This window comes from Cervus elaphus, chromosome 18, assembly GCF_910594005.1.
Source record: "Cervus elaphus chromosome 18, mCerEla1.1, whole genome shotgun sequence".
Lineage (NCBI taxonomy): Eukaryota > Metazoa > Chordata > Mammalia > Artiodactyla > Cervidae > Cervus > Cervus elaphus.
This window is the reverse complement of record NC_057832.1, coordinates 50,757,227-50,776,633: the sequence shown is the minus strand read 5'-3', so window position 1 is coordinate 50,776,633 and position 19,407 is coordinate 50,757,227. Positions and strand designations below refer to the sequence as shown.

The 19,407-nt window shown below is 39.1% G+C and overlaps 1 protein-coding gene across 6 annotated transcripts in view; it reads right to left on the bottom strand.

The window, feature by feature from the left end:
- MAGI2 (membrane associated guanylate kinase, WW and PDZ domain containing 2) overlaps positions 1-19,407 on the bottom strand; it is a 1,438,402-nt gene that overhangs the window by 1,082,498 nt on the left and 336,497 nt on the right. The window lies entirely within an intron of this gene.

Below are 19,407 nucleotides of genomic sequence, written 5' to 3'. Positions count from 1 at the left end.
ACCCAATCAAAAAATGGGCCAAAGAACTAAACAGACATTTCTCCAAAGATATACAGATGGCTAACAAACACATGAAAAGATGCTCAACATCACTCATTATCAGAGAAATGTAAATCAAAACCACAATGAGGTACCATTACACACCAGTCAGGATGGCTGCTATCCAAAAGTCTACAAGCAATAAATGCTGGAGAAGGTGTGGAAAAAAGGGAACCCTCTTACACTGTTGGTGGGAATGCAAAGTAGTACAGCCACCATGGAGAAGAGTGTGGAGATTCCTTAAAAAACTGGAAATAGAATGGCCATGTGACCCAGCAGTCCCACTCCTGAGCATACACACCGAGGAAACTAGATCTGAAAGAGACACATGCATTCCATTGTTCATCGCAGCACTGTTTATAATAGCCAGGACATGGAAGCAACCTAGATGCCCATCAGCAGACGAATGGATAAGAAAGCTGTGGTACATATACACAATGGAGTATTACTCAGCCATAAAAAAGAATACATTTGAATCAGTTCTAGTGAGGTGGATGAAACTGGAGCCCATTATACAGAGTGAAGTAAGCCAGAAAGGAAAACACCAGTAAAGTATACTAATGCATCTATATGGAATTTAGAAAGATGGTGCAAGACAGCAAAAGAGACACAGATGTATAGAACAGTCTTTTGGACTTGTGGGAGAGGAGAGGGTGGGATGATTTGGGGAAATGGCATCAAAACATGTATATTATCATATATAAATGAATTGCCAGTCCAGGTTCGATGCATGATACAGGGTGATCAGGGCTGGTGCACTGGGATGACCCAGAGGAGTGGGATGGGGAGGGAGGTGGGAGGGGGGTTCAGGATGAAGAACACATGAACACCCGTGGCAGATATATGTCAATGTATGACAAAACCACTACAATATGTAAAGTAATTAGCCTCCAATTAAAATAAATACATTTATATAAAAAAATAAATAGTAAGCACTGACAATATAAAAAAGAATAAAAATAAAAAAGAGTCTTCTTCAACATCAAAGTTCAAAAGCATCAATTCTTCTGTGCTCAGCTTTTTTTATAGTCTAAATCTCACATCCATACATGACTACTGGAAAAACCATAGCCTTGACTAGACAGACCTTTGTTGACAAAGTAATGTCTCTGCTTTTTAATATGCTATCTAGGTTGGTCATAACTTTCCTTCCACGGAGTAAGAGTCTTTTAACCTCATGGCTGCAATGAGCTAATCCTCACTAACAGTGAGATCAGGTATGGTTTTATATAGATTAACAGTGAATTGTCACACCCACTCCATGATGTAGATATCACAGTTTTCCTGATTATATAGATTAGGGAATTGAAGCATAGAGATATCAAGCAACTTTTCCAGAGTCATAGTCTAGTATAAAAGAGATGCTGTCATATCAATGTCTTAGTTTTTCCTCATGGTAAGCAGAAACTATTCACTAAAATTTGTATAATCTAAAATATGTATCAAATCATCATTGGTGTTTTTTACTATTACTGAAACCAACATAGCTGGGGTTATAATAAGGGCTCTGTTATATAAGGATGGATCAGAATGAAGAAGATCTCTGGTAGAGAACCACATAAATTAGGGAGTTAGGACAATTGAAGAAGATTCAGAAAGTAGGCCCAAAAGAAGTAGCATACAATCAGCATCAAAGAAACCTAAAGTCCATAGAAGAAGCCCCATCCATGACTGATGGGAAGGAGAGATTGAGGTTCTAAGACACCTTCCTAAGAGACAGTAATCCAAACTCAAAGGAACTGAATCAAGATCTGTTAAAAAAAAAAAAAAAAAAAAGCAAAGAGAGCTTAGGTATACCTGTTTAAAGGGGTACTGTGAAGCTAAGGGAGTTAATGCATATGGGAGTCAGTTGCACTTAGAAACAGACTCAATTTTTATCTACTTACAGGGTTCCCTGGAATACTATGAAGTATGATGTTGTCTAGGCTCTTGGATATCTACAGTAAGAAGAAATGTTATATATCCATTTTCAGGAAACCTCCCTAGAAACAGGTGGCATGCATCTTTTACCATCTTCTTACCTTCTTCCTTCCTGCTGGCTAGAATATTCAAAAGTGAGAACTACAGACAGAGCTCACACAGCTTCCTGGGACCACGAGTTGGAAAAACTATGCTGAAGATACTGAAATTCACAAGAAAAGGAGCCAGTGTCAATGGCTACTTGGTAGTGATCCTACCAGACTTGAACTGATTCTTCGACATACGAGAAACCTGTATTTAGGTTACTGGCATTTTTCCTTTCCTGTTATTCATCGTCTAAACTAACAGCAATTACAAAATACATAAAGCACTTAACCACATTTATGCTGTCTGTAATTAGGCACATTAATGTTTGTTCTTACTGTTTTTTCTGTCATTCGGGCTACTGTAAAAGTTAACAAAAGCTCAGTTTTGGCAGAAAAGGATGAGAAGAAAACTTCAGCATGCTGAGAAACCAGTTATGCTACCTATGTAGGCCTTAATTTGGGGCTGAAATGTCAATCTCCATTTCCTCTTATATTTCTAAAACTAATTTTGAAATAACGTTCCAAATGCTGTCAAGATAGCTTGAGCCAGTCAAAGATTGCTGTAGTTGTTGTTTAGTTGTTAAGTTGTATCCAACTCTCTTTCAATCCCCAAACTTGGATAATATATCAATATTTGATGTACACAATAATCAAGATTACTCAAACATCTCTCTGGCAGGAAAGCCTTATCTGTGTTTGAGACCATAGGATAATGATGTGGGGTGTGTCCAGGAAAGGGGAGAGGGAAGGAATAATTTTTCTTTTCTTATAGTGTCATGCAATGTTGTGAAAAATCAACTGCTGTTTAAAGCTGGGGGAGGACACCAGGCACCCAGGAAGGCAGCCCATTCTCTTCAAAAGGATGTAGGATTAAATATAAAAGACAAAAAGAGAGACAAAAGAGTTAGGGATGGAGACCCATCCCAGGGAGGGAGTCGTGAAGGAGAAGTTTCCAAACACCAGGAAACCCTCTCACCGGCAGGTCTGTGGGGAGTTTTGGAATCTCAGAGGGCAACATAACAGGGAGGAAAGACAAACAAACAAACAGAAAACCCCACAGAATACATGCCTAACTGCAACTCCCAGTGGAGAAGTAGCCCAGATGCTTGCGTCCGCCACCAGCGAGCGGGGGCTGAACAGGGAGATGCGGGTTGCATGCTTAGGGTAAGGACTGGGCCTGAATGCCTTGAGGACAATCTGAGGGAGCTAACATGAGATAGCAACCCAAACTGTGGGATAGCCAGAGAGAGAAAAAAAAAAAAAAGAGAGGGAGAGAGAGAACTTTCCCACGAAAAGCTCTAACCTAAGGTGCAGCCTGACCTGCTCACAGAACAAAGGACTGAGCAAATACCAAAGGAGAACTAGCCAGCTGAGGACCGGCCTATCCCCCTGCCAGAGGCAGAGAGGCAGGTGGGTGACAGCCAGAGCTGGAAGGCAAGGGGCAATCTCGGCCCCAGAGACAGCACCCTCCACCAACTGTGAGCAGGTTTCCAGTTGCTAACTACGTCTTCCTGGGATGCTGGATGGTTGACATCTGCCAGGAGGGTCACAGCCAGAGATCAGCTCCCCAGAGGAGACACACAGCACACCTGAGTCAGCACTCTTGTGGTGTACCCAGGAAACCTAGCTGTTGGGACCAGGAAGGTGATTAACACACACAGTCCACCTGAGGCAGTGAGCTTGCCAAGCACCTGGTCCCCTTAGCTGCTTGGATACGGCAAGGACTCAGAACGCATGCCCAACCAAGTCTGTGCCTTTGTGGAGTACCCAAGACCCTGAACCTGAGCAGCTTCGACCTGGGAAGTGTATGAAACCCAGGGCCCACTTTGGACACTTCCCCTGAAGAGCAACTTGGAGCCTGAGCAGTGTAGACTGAAAAAGCACACATGCCGTGAGCTGGGGCAAACTCAGTGTGGCCCAGCCACTGCGAGCACTCCCCACACACACCAGTGATATTTGTTTGCCGTGTTCCTCCCTCCCCACAGCACAACTGAAAAAGTGAGCCTAAATAAGTGGCCACCTTCACTCTCTTGTGTCAGGGCAGAAATTAGATACTGAAGAGAACTGCAAACAGAGGAAGTCAAAATAAACAAAGAAGAGGGAAGTGCTCTGGAAGTGGCAGGTGCAACCGATGAAAACCCTGTAGTTAGCATTGACTAAGCACTGGATGGGGCCTATAGAACTTGAGAAGTATAAGCTAGAACAAGGAACTATCTGAAACTGAACTGACCCCACACTATCCTCAACAGTTCCAGAGAAATTCCTAGATATATTTTTACTATTATCATTTATAATTTTTTTCATTTTTAAGTTCTTTATTACTCCTTTAATTTTCATTTTTATAACCTACTATTACCTCACAAAAAAGACCCTATTTTTAAAGGAAACTTCATATATTTTTTTTTATAATTTTTGTGATTGATTCTGTTTTGTATTTTTAATATTTTATTTTTCAGAGTCTAACCTCTACTCTAGATTTGTAATCTTTGCTTTTTGGTATTTGTTGTAAAATTTGTACCTTTAAGAATATAACCTTCAGTACCCAGTTTTGCTTAGGGGTATGATTACTGGCTTGATTGATCTCTCCCCTTTTGACTCTCCCTTTTCTTCCCCAGGTCACCTCTATTTCATCCCTCCCCTTTCTGTTCTCTACTTAACTCTGTGAATCTCTCTGGGTGTTCTGGTCTGAGGAGAACACGTAGGGAACTGATTACTGGCTAGATCGGTCTTCCCCTTTTGACTCCTCCTCTTCTTCTGGTTGCCTCTATCTCTCTCCTCCCTCTTCTCTTCTCCATATAACTCTGTGAACCTCTCTGGGTGTCCCTCACTGTGGAGAATCTTTTCACCATTAACCAAGATGTTTTCTCATCTATACTGCATGGATGGAGAAGTTTTGAGACTACTGTAAGAATAAAACTGAAAGCCAGAGGCAGGAGGATAAAATTCCAAATTTGAGAACACCAGAAAACTTCTGACTCCAGGGAATATTAATCGACAAGAGCTCATCAAAAAGCCTCCATACCTACACTGAAACCAAGCTCCACCCAAGAGTCAACAAATTACAGATCAAGACATACCACGCTCTCTCCAGCAACACAGGAACATAGCCTTGAGCATTAAAATACAAGCTGTGCAAAGTCACACGAAACCCACAGGCATCTCAAAACTCACTACTGGACACTTCACTGCTCTCCAGAGAGAAGAGATCCACTTCCACCACCAGAACACCAATGCAAGCATCCCTAACCAGGAAACCTTGACAATCTGCTAGTGCAATCCCACCCACAGGGAGTGACCTCTACAATAAAGGGGAATCACAAACTTCCAGCATATAGAAAGGCCACCCCAAACACAGCAATCTAAACAAAATGAAAAGGGAGAGAGAGATTCAGCAGGTAAAGGAACATGATAAATGCCCACCAAACCAAACACAAGAGGAGGAGATAGGGAGTCTACCTGAAAAAGAATTCAGAATAATGATAGTAAAGATGATCCAAAATCTTGAAAACAAAATGGAGATACAGAAAAATGGACTAGAGACAGGATTGAGAGGGGCAAGAAATGTTTAACAAGGACCTGAAAGCAATTAAAATGAGTCAATCAATAATGAATAATGCAGTAACTGAGATAAAAAGCACTCTGGAGGGAACCAACTGTAGAATGATGGGGGCAGAAGATAGGATAAGTGAGGTGGAAGATAGAATGGTGGAAATAAATGAAGCAAAGAGGAAAAAAGAAAAAAGAATCAAAAGAAATGACAACAACCTCAGGGACCTCTGGGACAATGTTAAACGCCCCAACGTTCGAATCATAGGCGTCCCAGAAGAAGAAGACAAAAAGAAGGCCATGAGAAAATACTTGAAGAGACAATAGTTGAAAACTTCTTTAAAAATGGGAAAGGAAATAACCACCCAAGTCCAAGAAACTCAAAGAGTCCCAAACAGGATAAACCCAAGGCGAAACACTGCAACACACATATTAATCAAATTAATGAAGATCAAACACAAACAGCAAATATTAAAAGCAGTAAGGGAAAAGCAACAAATAACACACAAGGGGATTCCCAAAAGGATAACAGCTGATATTTCAATAGAAATTCTTCAGGCCAGAAAGGAATGGCAGGACATACTTAAAGTAATGAAAGAGAATAACCTACAACCCAGATTACTATACCCAGCAAGGGTCTCATTCAAATATGAAGGAGAATTCAAAAGCTTTACAGGCAAGCAAAAGCTCATAGAATTCAGCACCACCAAACCAGCTCTTCAACAAATGCTAAAGGATCTTCTCTAGACAGGAAACACAGAAAAGATTTATAAACTCAAACCCAAAACAACAAAGTAAATGGCAATGGGCTCATACTTACCAACAATTACCTTATATGCAAATAGGTTGAATACTCCAACCAAAACACAAAGACTGGCTAAATGCATACAAAAACAAGACCCCTATATATGCTGTCTACAAGAGACCCACCTCAAAACAAGGGACACATACAGACTGAAAGTGAAGGGCTGGAAAAAAATATTTCATGCAAACGGAGACCAAAAGAAAGCAGGAGTAGAAATACTCATATAAGATATAATAGACTTTGAAATAAAGGTCATGAAAAGAGACAAAGGACACTACATAATGATCAAAGGATCAATCCAAGAAGATATAACAATTATAAATATATATGCACCCAACATAGGAGCACCGCAATACGTAAGGCAAATGCTGACAAGTATGAAAGGGGAAATTAACGGTAACACAATAATAATGGGAGACTTTAATACCCCACTCACACCTATGGATAGATCAACTAAACAGAAAATTAGCAAGGAAACACAAACTTCGAATGATACAATGGACCAGTTAGACCTAATTGATATCTATAGGACATTGCACCCCAAATAATGAATTTCACATTTTTCTCAGGTGCACACGGAACATTCTTCAGGATAGATCACATCCTGGGCCATAAATCTAGCCTTGGTAAATTCAAACAAATTAAAAACATTTCAAGCATCTTTTCTGATCACAATGCAGTAAGATTAGATGTCAATTACAGGGGAAAAAAATTTTAAATACAAACATATGGAGGCTAAACAACACCCTTCTGAATAACTAACAAATCACAGAAAAAAATCAAAATATGCATAGAAACAAATAAAAATGAAAACATGACAAGCCAAAACCTACAGGATTCAATAAAACCAGTGCTAAGCGGGAGGTTCATAAGAATACAAGCTTACCTCAAGAAACAAGAGAAAATCAAAGAAATACCCTATCTTTACATCTAAAGCAACTAGGAAAAGAAGAAATGAAGCACCCCAGGGTTAGTGGAAGGAAAGACATCATAAAAATTAGGGCAGAAATAAATGTAAAAGAAACAAAGCAGACCATAGCCAAAATTAACAAAGCTAAAAGCTTGTTCTTGAGAAGATAAATTAGACAAACCATTAATTAGACTCATTAAGAAACAAAGGAAGAAGAATCAAATCAACAAAATTAGAAATGAAAATGGAGAAATCACAACAGACAACACAGAAATACAGATGATCATAAGAGACTACTATCAGCAACTATGTGACAATAAAATGGACAACTTGGAAGAAATGGACCAATTCTTTGAAAAGTATAACCTTTCAAAACTGAACCAGGAAGAAATAGAAAATCTTAACAGACCCATTACAAACACGGAAATCAAAACTGTAACCAAAAATCTTCCAACAAACAAAAGCCCAGGACCAGATGGCTTCACAGGTGAATTTTACCAAAAATTTAGAGAAGAGCTAAGATCTATCCTACTCAACTCTTCCAGAAAATTGCAGAGGAAGGTGAACTGACAAACTCATTCTGTGAGGCCCCATCACCTTAATACCAAAACTAGAAAAAGATGCCACAAAAAAACAAAAAAAAAAAAACAAAAAACTACAGGACAATATCACTGATGAACATAGATGCAAAAATCCTCAATAAATTTTTAGCAAACAGAATCCAGCAACATATCAAAAAGATTGTGACATCCAAGGAGTGGTGGCTGAGCGGCACAGGAGGGCCGGGAGGAGCTACTCCACGTTCAAGGTCAGGAGCGGAGGCCGTGAGTAGATACACCTCGTACGAGAAAAAAATAAATAAATAAGAGAGCAACAGGAGGGGGAGCTAAGATGGCAGAGGAATAGGATGGGAAGACCACTTTCTCCCCCACAAATTCATTGAAACAACATTTGAACGCTGAGCAAACTCCACAAAACAACTTCTGATTGCTAGCAGAGAATATCAGGCACCCAGAAAAGTAGCCCATTGTCTTCAAAAGGAGAACAAAGCACTGAGCAATACCAGAGAAGAGCTAGTCGGCTGCACACCAGCCCATCCCCCGCTGGAGGCAGGAGGCAGGGGGGAGGCAGCAGCAGCCAGAGCCAGAAAGGGGCAAACTCGGCCCCAGAGATGGCATCCCCTACCAAACTGCAAACAGGCTTCTAGTTTCTAACCAAAGAATTCCTGAGATTCTGGATGGTTGACATCTGCTGGGAGGGTCGCAGCCAGAGATCAGCTCCCCAGAAGAGAAACAAGGCGCACTGGACTGGGTGCTCTGAGAAACTCAGGCTGGGACTGTGGAGGGGATAAGGCACGCTGCACCTGAGGAGAGTGTGCTCGTCAAGCTCCTGGTTGCCTGAGCTGCTCGACCTGGGAAGGCACAAAACGCAGACCCAACCGACTCTGCGCCTTTGTGGAGTACCGAGAACATGAACCTGAGTGGCTTAGGCCTGGGAAGTACATGCAACTCAGGGCCCGCTCCCTGTAGAGCAACCTGAAGCCTGAGCAGTGTAGATGGGGAAAGCACACAGGCCATGAGTGGGGGCAAACCCAGTGTGGCCAGAACACTGCGAGTGTTCCCCACACATGCCAGTGATATTCGTCTGCAGTGCTCCTCCCTCCCCACAGCCTGACTGAACAAGCGAACCTAAACAAGAGACCACCTCCACCCACTTCTGTCAGGGTAGAAATTAGACACTGTAGAGACCTGCAAAAAGAAACCAAAAAAACAAAGTGAACCGCTTTAGAAGTGACAGGTGCAACAGATTAAAATCCCTGTAGTTAACACCGACTGCACTGGAAGGGGCCTACAGATATCGAGAAGCATAAGTTAGAACAAAGAACTATCTGAAACTGAAATGAACGCACACTGCCCACAACAACTCCAGAGAAATTCCTACATATAGTTTTACTATTATTATTTTTTTAATTAAATTTTTTTCTTTTCTTATTAAAGTCCTCTATTACTCCTCTATTACTCCTTAATTTTCATTTTTATAACCCACTATAACCTTGCAAAAAAAAAAAAAAAGACCCTAGTTTAAGGTGAATTTCATATATATTTCTTAATTTTTTTTTTTTTTTAGTATTGTACTTTTAAGAGTCTAACCTCTACTCTAGATTTTTCATCTTTGTTTTTCAGTATTTGACATCAATTTTGGACATTTAAGAATCCAACCTTCAGTACCCATTTTTATTCAGGAGTGTGATTACTGGTTTGATTACTCTCTCCCCCTTTTGACTCTCCTTTTTCTCCCCCAGATCACCTCTATTTCCTCCCTCCCCCTTCTCTTCTCAATCCAATTCTGTGAATCTCTGTGGGTGTTCTGGACTGCGGAGAACACTTAGGGAACAGAGTACTGCTTAGATCTGTCTCTCTCCTCTTGAGTCCCCCTTTTCTCCTCCTGCTCACCTCTATCTTCTTCCTCCCTCTCCTCTTCTTCATGTAACTCTGTGAACCTCTCTGGGTGTCCCTCACTGTGGAGAATCTTTTCACCATTAACCTAGAAGTTTTATTATCAGTGCTGTGTGGATGGAGAAGTCTTGAGGCTACTGGAAGAATAAGACTGAAACCCAGAGGCAAGAGGCTTAAGCCCAAAACCTGAGGACACCAGAGAACTCCTGACTACAGGTAACATTAATTAATAAGAGATCATCCAAAAGCCTCCATATCTACACTGAAACCAACCACCACCCAAGAGCCAATAAGTTCCAGAGCATGACATACCACACGAATTCTCCAGCAACGCAAGAACATAGCCCTGAGCGTCAATATACAGAGGCCCAAAGTCACACCAAATGCATAGGTCCATCTCAAAACTCACTACTGGACACTCCATTGCACTCCAGAGAGAAGAAATCCAGTACCACCCACGAGAAAACTGATGCAAGCTTCCCTAATGAGTAAAGCTTGACAAGCCAATCGTCCAGCCCCACCCACTGGGAGAAACCTCCACAATAAAAAGGAACCACAGACTACCAGAATACAGAAAGGCCACCCCAAACACAGCAATCTAAGTAAGATGAAAAGGCAGAGAAATATCCAGCAGGTAAAGGAACATAAAAAGTGTCCACCAAGCCAAACAAAAGAGGAGGGCATAGGGAATCTACCTGAAAAAGAATTTAGAATAATGATAATAAAAATGATCCAAAATCTTGAAAACAAAATGGAGTTACAGATAAATAGCCTGGAGACAAGGATTGAGAAGATGCAAGAAATGTTTAACAAGGACCTAGAAGAAATAAAACAGAGTCAATTAAAAATGAATAATGCAATAAATGAGATCAAAAACACTCTGGAGGGAACCAACAGTAGAATAACAGAGGCAGAAGATAGGATAAGTGGGGTAGAAGATAAAATGGTGGAAATAAATGAAGCAGAGAAGAAAAAAGAAAAAAGAATCAAAAAGAAATGAGGACAACCTCAGGGACCTCTGGGACAATGAGAAATGCCCCAACATTCAAATCACAGGCGTCCTAGAAGAAGAAGACAGAAAGACCATGAGAAAATACTTGAGGAGATAATAGTTGAAAACTTCCCTAAAATGGGGAAGGAAATAGTCACCCAAGTCCAAGAAACCCAGAGAGCCCCAAACAGGATAAACCCAAGGCGAAACACCCCAAGACACATACTAATCAAATTAACCAAAATCAAACACAAAGAACAAATGTTAAAGCAGCAAGGGAGAAACAACAAATAACACACAAAGGGATTCCCATAAGGATAACAGCTGATCTATCAATAGAAACTCTTCAGGCCAGAAGGGAATGGCAGGACATACTTAAAGTAATGAAAGAGAATAACCTACAACCTAGATTACTGTACCTAGCAAGGATCTCATTCAGATATGAAGGAGAATTCAAAAGCTTCACAGACAAGCAAAAGCTGAGAGAATTCAGCACCACCAAACCAGCTCTTAAACAAATGCTAAAGGATCTTCTCTAGACAGGAAACACAGAACGGTTGCATAAATGAGAACCCAAAACTACAAAGCAAATGGCAACAGGACCATACTTATCAATAATTACCTTAAATGTAAATGGGTAGAATGCCCCAACCAAAAGACAAAGACTGGGTGAATGGATACAAAAGCAAGACCCCTATATATGCTGTCTACAAGAGACCCACCTCAAAACAAGGGACACATACAGACTGAAAGTGAAGGGCTGGAAAAAAATATTTCATGCAAATGGAGACCAAAAGAAAGCAGGAGTCACAACTCATATCAGATAAAATAGACTTTCAAATAAAGGCTATGAAAAGAGACAAAGGACACTACATAATGATCAAAGGATCAATCCAAGAAGAAGATATAACAATTATAAATATATATACACCCAACATAGGAGCACCACAATACATAAGGCAAATGCTGACAAGTATGAAAGAGGAAATTAACAATAACAAAATAATAGCAGGAGACTTTAATACCCCACTCACACCTATGGGTAGATCAACTAAACAGAAAATTAACAAAGAAACACAAACTTTAAATGACACAATGGACTAGCTAGACCTAATTGATATCTATAGGACATTTCACCCAAAACAATCAATTTCACCTTTTTCTCAAGTGCACACAGAACCTTCCCCAGAATAGATCACATCTTGGGCCATAAATCTAGTCTTGGTATATTCAAAACATTGAAATCATTCCAGTCATCTTTTCTGACCACAGTGCAGTAAGATTAGATCTCAATTACAAGAAAAAAAAAACTATTAAAAATTCAAACATATGGACTCTAAATAACATGCTTCTGAATAACAAACAAATCATAGAAGAAATCAAAAAAGAGATCAAAATATGCATAGAAATGAATGAAAATGAAAACACAACAACCCAAAACCTATGGGACACTGTAAAAGCAGTGCTAAGGGGAAGGTTCATAGCATTACAGGCTTACCTCAAGAAACAAGAAAAAAGTCAAATAAATAACCTAACTCTACACCTAAAGCAACTAGAGAAGGAAAATGAAGAACCTCAGGATTAGTAGAAGGAATGAAATCTTAAAAATTGGGGCAGAAATAAATGCAAAAGAAACAAAAGAGACCATAGCAAAAATCAACAAAGCTAAAAGCTGGTTTTTTGAAAAGGTAAATAAAATTGACAAACCGTTAGCAAGACTCATCAAGAAACAAAGGGAGAACCACCAAATCAACAAAATTAGAAATGAAAATGGAGAAATCACAACAGACAACACTGAAATACAAAGGATCATAAGAGACTACTACCAGCAGCTCTATGCCAATAAAATGGACATTTGGAGGAAATGGACAAATTCTTAGAAAAGTATAACTTTCCAAAATTGAACCAGGAAGAAATAGAAGATCTTAACAGACCCATCACAAGCATGGAAATAAAACTGTAATCAGAAATCTTCCAGCAAACAAAAGCTCAGGACCAGATGGCTTCACAGCTGAATTCTACCAAAAATTTAGAGAAGCGCTGACACCTATCTTACGCAAAATCTCCCAGAAAATTGCAGAAGAAGGTAAATTCCAAACTCATTCTATGAGGCCACCATCACCCTAATACCAAAAACCAGACAATGATGCCACAAAAGAAGAAAACTACAGGCCAATATCACTGATGAACATAGATGCAAAAATCCTTAACAAAATTCTAGCAAACAGAGTCCAACAACATATTAAAAAGATCATACATCAAGACCAAGTGGACTTTATCCCAGGAATGCAAGGGTTCTTTAATATCCACAAGTCAATCAATGTAATACACCACACTAACAAATTGAAAAATAAAAACCATATGATTATCTTAATAGATGCAGAAAAAGCCTTTGACAAAATTCAACACTCATTTATTATAAAAACTCTCCAGAAAGCAGGCATAGAAGGAACATACCTCAACATAATAAAAGCTATATATGATAAACCCACAGCAAACATTATCCTCAATGGTGAAAAATTGAAAGCATTTCCCCTAAAGTCAGGAACAAGACAAGGGTGCCCACTCTCATCACTACTATTCAAAAAAGTTTTGGAAGTTTTGGCCACAGCAATCAGAGCAGAAAAAGAAATAAAAGGAATCCAGATAAGAAAAGAAGAAGTGAAATTCTCACTGCTTGCAGATGACATGATCCTCTACATAGAAAACCCTAAAGACTCTACCAGAAAATCAGTAGAGCTAATATATAGTAAAGTTGCAGGATATAAAATGAACACACAGAAATCCCTTGCATTCTGATACACTAACAATTAGAAAACAGAAAGAGAAATTAAGGAAACAATACCATTCACCATTGCAACAAAAGAATAAAACACTTAGGAGTATATCTACCTAGAGAAACAAAAGACCTATATATAGAAAACTATAAAACACTGATGAAAGAAATCAAAGAGGACACATATAGATGGAGAAATATACCGTGTTCATGGATCAGAAGAATCTATGTAGTGAAAATGAGTATACTACAGAAAGCAATCTATAGATTCAATGCAATCCCTATCAAGCTACCAATGGTACTTTTCAGGGAGCTAGAACAAATAATTTCACAATTTGGATGGAAATGCAAAAAAACCCTGAATAGCCAAAATAATCTTAAGAAAGAAGAAAGGAACTGGAGGTATCAACCTGCCTGACTTCAGACTATACTCCAAAACTACAGTCATCAAGACAGTAGGGTACCAACACAAAGACAGAAATATAGATCAGTGGAACAAAATAGAAAGTCCAGAGAAATCTACATACTTACGGACACCTTATCTTTGACAAAGGAGGCAAGAACATACAATGGAAAAAAGACAACCTCTTTAACAAGTGGTGCTGGGAAAACTGGTCAACCACTTGTAAAAGAACGAAACTAGAACACTTTCTAGCACCATACACAAAAATAAACTCAAAATGGATTAAAGATCTAAATTTAAAACTAGAAACTACAACACTCCTAGAGGAGAACATTGGCAAAACACTCTCTGACATGCATCACAGCAGGATCCTCTATGACCCACCTCCCAGAGTAATGGAAATAAAAGCAAAAATAACCAAATGGGACCTAATTAAACTTCAAAACTTTTGCACAACAAAGGAAACTATAAACAAGGTGAAAAGACAGCCTTAGGAATGGAAGAAAATAATAGCAAACGAAGCAACTGACAAAGAATTAATCTGAAAAATATACAAGCAGCTCATGCAGCTCAATACCAGAAAAATAAGCAACCCAATCAAAAAATGGGCCAAAGAACTAAACAGACATTTCTCCAAAGAAGATACACAGATAGCTAACATACACTTGAAAAGATGCTCAACATTACTCATTATCAGAGAAATGCAAATAAAAACCACAATGAAGTATCATCTCAGGCCAGTCAGAATGGCTGCTATCAAAAAGTCTACAAATAATACATGCTGGAGAGGGAGCAGAGAAATGGGAACCCTATTACACTGTTGGTGGGAATGCAAACTAGTACAGCCACTATGGAGAACAGTGTGGAGATTCCTTAAAAAACTGGAATTAGAACGGCCATATGACCCAGCAATCCCACTGCTGGGCATACACACTGAGGAAACCAGAATTGAAAGAGACATGTACCTCAATGTTCATTGCAGCACTGTTTACAATGGCTAGGACATGGAAGCAACCTAGATGTCCATCAGCAGATGAATGGATAAGAAAGCCATGGTACATATGCACAATGGAATACTACTCAGCTATTAAAAAGAATGCATTTGAATCAGTTCTAGTGAGGTGGATGAAACTGGAGCCTATTATACAGAGTGAAGTAAGTCAGAAAGAAAAACACCAATACAGTATACTAATGCATATATATGGAATTTAGCAAGATGGTAACGATGACCCTATATGTGGGACAGCAAAAGAGACACAGATGTAGAGAACAGACTTTTGGACTCTGTGGGAGAAGGGGAGGGTGGGATAATCTACGAAAATAGCATTGAGACATGTATATTACCATATGCAAAAAAGATCACCAGTCCAGGCTCGATGCATGAGACAGGGTGCTCAGGGCCAGTGCACTGGGACAACCCTGATGGATGGGATGGGGAGGGAGAGGGGAAGGGGGTTCAGGATGGGGGCACATGTACACCCATGGCTGATTCATGTCAATGTATGGCAAAAAGCTACTACAATATTGAATAGTAATTAGCCTTCAATTAAATAAATTAATTAATCTACAAAAAAAAAAGTGGTGTACAAGAAAAGAGCAGTCATCAGAGGAAGTCAGAGAAGCTTCACAGAGAACCCCCTTCTGTATTTTTTATGAAGTTAATGACAATCTCTCCAAACGGTACTAATCCTCAACCCACCAGCCACACTGCCTGATATATGCTAGCAGCTTCTATGCCTTTTCAGTAAACACAGCTAAACATCCTAAATTTTATCCTATACCACAAAATCCTGACATGTGCCTTTTTAAATCCCTGGAGGATTTTCATTCATGGACAAACTTATTTATGCAAATAACCCTCTTTGGAAAATTCTCTTCATGCTTGTTGAAAAATAACATGTTTTGCTCTCCAACTGATTCCTTCATGTCAACCATCAAATATGGGTGACAGATTGCTGATTTAACAAATAGTACTTAGTACAAACTGCTTTTGCTGCAGTTATGTGAGTTTCATATTCATCACGCATATCCAAAACACTTCCCTGCTTAGTAACACACTCTGAGGCATAGTACATGAAGAACACAACAGCAGACAGCAGAGTGCAGAGTGAACAAGCCCTTGTTTAAAGATTAATGATTCTTTTAGCTGCACAACTGACTTATGGAACTGTCTATTTTTAAGCATGGAGCTATGACTGAGATGCTTATATTTAAGAGATGGGAAAGGTCAAGATTTCAGCTCCCTAATCTGTAGCTATTTACTTGCACTATATAGGGCTTGGAATCATGAATTCTAATGAGAACAAGTTCACACCTATTGAAAACTCTACTATCTGGATGTGGCTTATCCACTCTGCTAAGTATCTACAGAAGCATAAGATGTAAACTAGCTTCTTCCTACCATTCTACCTGCTTGTCAGCTGCCTCTGTCCTACCATAGCAGTTATATATTAAGGTATTTAAAATGACTTTAATGTTAGCATAAGCAGAATGTTAATTATCACATGAGCAAAATTCATATGTAAGAAATCAAACCCAACTTAACTGTTTTTTGGACTGTGACAACATTTATCTCCATTGTAATAGACTATTGAGATATAACTATATCTGTAAGTCTAGTTATCATCAAAATAATGCAGGGATCACCTGTCTTCTCAATATTAAAATCTTCCATTAAGTAGATTTTCAATATAATAACAGGCTAATCAAACACACTGATAAATCCACATTTACCTCAAAATAAGTTTTGTGTATGACTCACACAAAAATTTACAAGGAGAAAAAACTAAAAACAAACCCCAGAATTTTAGCATTATGACAAGAACAATTCTTGAATGTGCTGAAAGGGAAAGTCGCTCAGTCGTGCCTGACTCTTTGCGACACCATGGACTATACGGTCCATGGAATTCTCCAGGCCAGAATACTGGAGTGGGTAGCCTTTCCCTTCTCCAGGGGATCGTCCCAACCCTGGGATCAAACCCAGGTCTCCCACATTGCAGGCGGATTCTTTACCAGCTGAGCCACAAGGGAAGCCCAAGAATACTGGAATGGGTAGCCTATCCCTTCTCCAGGGGATCTCCTGACCCAGGAATCGAACCAGGGTTTCCTGCATTGCAGGTGGATTCTTTACCAACTGAGCTACTGAATGTGCTAGTGAAAGGAAATCACTGTGTGTAATTTAATTATGAAAAATATTTAGATTTTAATTCAGAACCAATGTCAGTCAAAAGTTTAGGAATTATAAACAAGAAAAAACTGCTGAAATTCAGCAACTTGGATATATCCCAAATGTGTTATGATTAATGAAAGAAACTAGACTCAATAAGCCACACACTATGTAATTACACTTATATGACTTTCTGGAAACAAAAGAACTATGAGGATAAAGGACAGATCAGTGGTCGCCAGGGGTTAGGATTCGGGGAAAAATTTGATTGCAAATTAGAATCATGAGGTTTTGGTGGGGTTAGTGATGAAATAGTTCTTTATCATGATTGTCATGGTGGTTACATAACTCTATGCATTTGTCATATTTATATAACTTTCCACAAAAAAGAGTGAATTTTATGTAAATTTAAAAACAAATTTTAAAAGATTAGAAATTGAATCATAAAGAGTAACATACTGTTATTATTACAAAAAAAGTACTTAAAGTCAACTCAGTCAAATCATACTGTTGAGTGGAAACAATTTCTATTTAGAATTTTATAAACAGGAACAATCCCAACAGTGTTTCAGAGGAAACAATGCCAAACTGAGTCAAATATAAGTGTGAAAAGATTTATTGCCACACATTGAACTATGTAAAGTGCTTTTCTTAACCAGGTGAAAATACATCCTAAATAAATTAAAGTGTTTTCCAAGTGCTTAAGAAAGAAATATCAGTACTTGTGCTTAGTTCTACTTTTTATTTGTTGGTCCCATGTCATGTCTGATATTTTTTATCTTCCAATTTCATATTCTGCTCTTTCACCTAAGACTGAATCAGTATATCTTCTACCATCAGTATATCTTCTAGCATGTTTGAGTATTTAGTTTCCACATTTTATGGCTTTATACCAGCATTTATAAAAGTGTAAAATCATAGTCATTTACTTTGGTAAACTGAATAATGAAGTGAAAGTGAAAGTTGCTCAGTTGTGTCTGACTCTTTGCAACCCTATGAACTATATAATCCACGGAATTCTCTAGGCCAGAATACTGGAGTGGGTAGCCTTTCCCTTCTCCAGGGGATCTTCCCAACCCAGGGATTGAACCCAGGTCTCCTGCATTGCAGGTGAGTTCTTTACCAGCTGAGCCACAAGGGAAGCAAAAACTGAACAATAGCTCCTCACAAATGCCCATGTCCTGATTTATGAAACCCATGAGTATGTTGCATTTCATGGCAAAGGGGCTCTGCAGATGTAATTAAGGTTGCAGATCCTAAAATAGGAAGATTATCCAGGTGGGTGCAATCTAACCACATAATCAAATAACTTTTTCAGGTAAGGGCCAGAAAGTTGAAGCAGGATGTAAGCTTAAGGAGATAAGAAGCAGGAGAAGGACTGGAAATTCCACTGCTGGCACTTAAGGGAAGAAGCCAAGAATCAGGAAATGAGACATCTAGACTCTGAGGATAACCTCCAGTTAACAGGCAGCAAGGAAACAGACACTTGATTCTACAGACACAAGGAAATGAGTTCCGCCAGAAACCTAAATGAGTCTGAAAGTGGATTTCCAACAGAGCAACACAGATAAGATCCCGTTCTTGTGATAACCTAAGCAGAAAAACCAGGTGAAGAATCAGATCTCTCATTTATAGAACTGTGAGATAATAATAAATTTGTGCCATTGTAAACCACTAAAAATGTGATAATTTGTTATGGCAGCAGTAGAAAACTAATACACCTCTGGATCATAATCTTTAAGAGTGATTTGTGGATTTACATGTGTTCCCCATCCTGAACCCCCCTCCCACCTCCCTCCCCATCCCATCCCTCTGGGTCATCCTAGTGCACCAGCCCTGAGCACTTGTCTCATGCATCAAACCTGAACTGGCAATCTGTTTCACAATTGATAATATACTTGTTTCAATGCTATTCTCTCAGATCATCCCACCCTCGCCTTCTCCCACAGAGTCCAAAAGTCTGTTCTATACATCTGTGACTCTTTTTCTGTCTTGCATATAGGGTTATCACTACCATCTTTCTAAATTCCATGTATATGTGTTAGTATACTGTATTGGTGTTTTTCTTTCTGGCTTACTTCACTCTGTATACTGGGTTCCAGTTTCACCCACCTCATTAGAACTGATTCAAATGTATTCTTTTTAATGGCTGATTCATATCAATGTATGGCAAAAACCACTACAATACTGTAAAGTAATTAGCCTCCAACTAATATAAATAAATGAAAAAAAGAAAAAGAAAAAAAATACATGAAACAAAACTGGCAGGAAAAAAAAGAGTAATTTGTGGGAATTTATATGGAAATTCT